This window comes from Gekko japonicus, unplaced genomic scaffold (genome assembly GCF_001447785.1).
Source record: "Gekko japonicus isolate JY-2015 unplaced genomic scaffold, Gekko_japonicus_V1.1 scaffold990, whole genome shotgun sequence".
Taxonomy (NCBI): Eukaryota; Metazoa; Chordata; class Lepidosauria; order Squamata; family Gekkonidae; genus Gekko; species Gekko japonicus.
The window spans coordinates 338,219-342,965 of NW_015175385.1; the positions used below are offsets into that span (position 1 = coordinate 338,219).

Genomic DNA, 4,747 nt, shown 5'->3' on the forward strand with positions numbered 1-4,747 from the left:
GGTTTTCAACATAGCGCTTGGTTTGGAGGAGTAGTTGGGTACTTTCTGCTTTTTCAGAAAATTCGAATTTTTTATTTTGCATTTTGAGTGCTCCCCCCCTTTCCTTTATTTCATACTTGTAATTTAATGAGCCAGTTTGGTGTAGTGGTTAAGTGCACGGACTCTAATCTAGGGGGAACCAGGTTTGATTCCCCACTCCTCCACTTGCACCTGCTGATGTGACCTTGGGTCAGTCACAAGCTCTGGCACAGCTGTCCTTGAAAAAGAGCAGTTTGTGTCAGAGCTCTCTCAGCCCTACCCACCTCACAAGGGTGTCTGTTGTGGGGAGGGGAAGGGAAAGGAGTTTGTAAGCCGCTCTGAGACTCCCAAGTGAAGGGCGGGGTATAAATCCAATCTGTTCTTCTTTGTGTCTGTGGTTTTCAACATAGCACTTGTTTTGGAGGAGTAGTTGGGTACTTTCTGCTTTTTCAGAAAATTCGAATTTTTTATTTTGCATTTTGAGTGCTCCCCCCCCACTTTCCTTTATTTCATTCTTGTAATTTAATGTAATACTTGTGTTTTAATTCCTGTGCCTGCTGAATGTCTGTCTGTAGCTGACTTTCAAGTTGTGGTGTCTTGCAGGAGGTCCGCATCTCTCTCCTCTTCTTGCTTTTCTCTCTTAATCAGGTGACCTAGTCAGGGAAGGACTCTCCTCTGTATTCTCCATTCTCTCTCACTCCTTTTTTCTGTGCCAGATTGAAGCTGGATCTCTTCCACTTTTTGTATGTAAGTGTACTCTCTGCCATTGCTGGGGAGGCTCTCTGTATCTTTCTATCTTAGCTTGAATGGTGGAATTCTGAATTACTGTTTGACCTCAAGCCAGCCACTCTTCGACCAGCAAAATTAATAAAGAAACCTGTAATCTGAAGGCTGGTTGCAAGAAAGTCAAAGGTTTGATACTGATGTAACTGGCTTCAATTGTTGTATGTGACCTTCATCTCTGTGTAAAACAGTGCTATGATCCGTCTCGTTGCTATTTTAATTTCTATCCCACTTGCTTTTGTAAGTGAAATAAAAGGGGCATGGAGAATTAAGAATTTCACAGTATCTGATTTCAGAGTTAGTCTTGCAGCCAAAATAAACAGGAGCCTTTTGGCATCTTAAGTAATAAATTGTGGTCTTTTATATATTTTTATAGTTTTATTTACATTTAGCCACCTTGAGCTCTGCAAAGTTGAAAGGCGGCCAGTGTGTGATTTAAAATAAATAAATAAATAAAATAAAATTTTATTCCAGCATAAGCTTTTGTTAACTAGAGCCCACTTCATCAGATTGTGAGTGAATCTTCTCTTTGAGTGAATCTTCTCTTTGCAGTTATTTTATTTATTTTTTAAAAAAATTATTGGGTCAAGAGGACCAGGAAATGCAAGCAGTACAGAATGAAATGTAATTATGTAAAATTGTAATGTATTATTGCAGAGGACAGTCACTAGTGAGGATACCAAATAATTAGCCACTATAACTCCCCACCTTTTTTTCCCCTGTCAATTTATAGCCGACTTATGGCAACCCTGTAGGGTAGAGGTGTTGAACTCGTTTGTTACAAGGGCCAGAATTGACATAAATGTCAGTTTGTCAGGCCAGACCATGTGTGTCATAAACTGTAATGCCAGGTACCGAAGATATAAACTTTATAAAAAACACAGGCAGACCCAATTGACAGTAGTATTATTTACTCAAAATCCAAACATACCTAAAACATTAACACTATCACATTATTTCCTTAAAGTCTCTCCCTGATGCCCACCCTCCCACTTCCACTGCCCATTAGCACTGGGACAGGATACAGGGACATAATGTACAGCCTCTGTCATCTGGCAATGAAGGTAATGACCAGTTGCTCACGGGCCAGATAAGAGTCGGCTGGTTCTGGCCCGTGGGCCATGTATTTGACACCTCTGTAGGATTTGCCAGGCAAGAAATTAACAAAAGTGGTTTAGCATCGCTTGCCTCTGGCTTAGCGACCCTGGTATTCCTTGGTGGTCTCCTATCCAAATTCTAGTCACGGCCTGACCCTGCTTAGCTTCCCAGATCTGATGAGATGGGGCTAACCTGGATATCCAGGTCGAGCTCCTCACCCATTATAGGTGTTAAATAGCTTAGTATCTGAAGAGGGTCTTAGTCCATGAAAACATATGCTGCAATAGAGATGTGTTCTTCTTTAAGGGGCTACAATACTCCTGCTCATTTGAAAATACATAAAATGCTGCAAAAGTCTGCAGAATAAAACAGCACCATAATTTGAGAACCCTGTCAGGTTAACACTTGCTGAAATCAAAGTGCCTTTGCCACTGGGAGGTTTCTCTTGGAAGTATGTTACATATGATCCAGATTGTCACCAAGAAGAATCCTGTTGAGAGTCCTGGCAGAGATTAGGAGCCTGAAACTGAGGCTGTTGGGTATTCCTTGGGAGAGATGAGTCCAAACTATGGACTATTGAAGATTAAAACCAGCACCAGTTACAGTTGAAAGACCTTGGGACCTGGGAGGTTTACAGCCCTACAAAGTGGCATTCTTAGTGCCCACATCATAAAAAACACACAATCACAAATGGTTTTAAAGTAGAATATGGCTTGTTAGTTCATCTTTCCTCCCATTTGGTTTTGTGATCTTGAAAGTGTATTCGGAAATTCAGAAAATCCCAGGCAAAAGAAGGGTCTTTGCAATAGTGAAAATAAAGTGAAAATAAACTGCAGTTGGCCTTAGCAATCATTAACTTACCACAGGCAGTTATCCTACTGTTCTTTCTGTGTGCCTTGTTTGGGTTGTTCAAAGTCCACACGCCTGGTGGAGGAATAATCAGGGGTAAGGTTAGTCCGAGCACGCCCTGTGCGTGCTTGCAACAGAAGAAATAGCAGCCATGTTATGTAAAGCAGTGCTGTTAGTTGCTGGCTCACAGGTGCAGGATCTGCCCTTGGCAGGTGTTACATGTACTAAGGTGATGTATCAGTAGATAGTTCTTTAAGACTTCATTGTGCCTGTCTGGTTTGGCTGTAACTCTTGATTCCATTCCTTACACCTGCTGTAGTAGATTGCCACCTTGTGGTAAATCATATAAACAAACAGAGAATGGAGGTGACATTTATTAGATCTGGTTGCAGAAGGTGTTGCCAGTTTGGTGTAGTGGTTAAGTGTGCGGACTCTAATCTGGGAGAACCGGGTTTGATTCCCCACTCCTCCACTTGCACCTGCTGATGTGACCTTGGGTCAATCACAAGCTCTGGCACAGCTGTTCTTGAAAAAGAGCAGTTTCTGTCAGAGCTCTCTCAGCCCCACCCACCTCACAGGGTGTCTGTTGTGGGGAGGGGAAGGGAAAGGAGTTTGTAAGCCGCTCTGAGACTCCAAGTGACGGGCAGGGTATAAATCCAATCTCTTCTCTTCTTCTTTTCATACACAGTTTTGTACAACCCAAAACTTTGCATATGCTGTACAGCAGCATTTCAATAAGTATCGCAATAAATATATTTTTTTAATCTATCTTGCTGGAAACAGCATTTGAAGACTTGCATTTTGTTATGTCACCTCGGAACAGAAACTGGTAATGGAATACTATGATGTGGCCAGAATGCTCTTCTGTGTTGCAGTATGATTCTTCTTTTGATATGTGTTTACATGGGGCTAGTGCATACAACTGAGACAACTGCTGCTGATTCTGTCCGTATGAAAAGGTGCCAAGTTACAGGGACTTCATCAGAGGTTCTTCCTGTGACCATGTACTGTTTCTAGGGGGGGGGGTCTATTTAAGTTGGTATTCTAAAATCTAGCAGGCCTTTTCTTGGAAAGCTGTGTTCTTATTGAAGGGAGGATGTGTTCTCAGTACTTTCTGTCTTGTCTTCTAGTGGGCAGAGTTGGTGTGGCAATACTTAATATGAAAAAGGGGATAGGGAAGGAGTAAATAGATGAAGCAGGGCTATCTTTGCATTTATTATTTTAAATTCCTCAGGGCAAAGGGAGATAGAATTTGACCAAGATCAAGAACAGCCTCAAGTAGTTGAGGCTTGGTAGCACCCACTCAACTGCCATGAGATGTCTATAGCAGAAGTAAGAGATCTGCTTATTCTGCAGCCAGGGAGAAGAAAAGAGGGTCAGTGCCATGGTTCTGACCCATCAGGGCTCCTCAAAGGATACAGACAGGTGTGCCTCAGTGGTGATTTACTGGATCCAGGAAAAGGTGACTTCCAAAATAGAGAGGGCCTTTGTGATCACTGTAGAGTAGGCTTGCAGGATAGTGAAAGAGAGGAGTCAGTGAAGATCATACTTCGTACAGACTAGCTAGAAGGTAATTTTGTAGGCAAATTTCATAGACTCTTCCCATAGTCTTCCAGTTCATGAGCTCAATCCTGTCAACACTAGGTGGATGCCTTTCTGTTCCTACAGGAAATGCATAGTAAAAGCTAACTTCCCTTTCACCTTGTGTTTAGTGAAGTGGTTTAAATCAAGGTGTCCATAAGTAGCACCCATATCCCAGATGTGAGCCTCCCAACTCCCCCAAAAGCAGACTTTGTTTCCCCAGAAGGAGATAATTATACTAATTAGGTTGGCCTTGTCTCCTGCTACTCTGTGTTGAGCAGGGGTAATTTCCTGCAGGAGCACACAGGAGCGGAGCTCCGGCAGTAAAGAGCCCAGGGGGCGGGCACATGCAACAAGCCCCACCCCCTGCTCCCAGCAGCCCTCAGTCAGAGCAAGAAGCAGCCAGGTAAGTTGCAGA

The 4,747-nt window shown here is 42.8% G+C and overlaps 1 protein-coding gene across 1 annotated transcript in view; it reads left to right on the forward strand.

Annotated features, from left to right (window-relative positions):
- Window positions 1-4,747, forward strand: part of CERS5 (ceramide synthase 5) — a 69,815-nt gene that overhangs the window by 63,838 nt on the left and 1,230 nt on the right. The window lies entirely within an intron of this gene.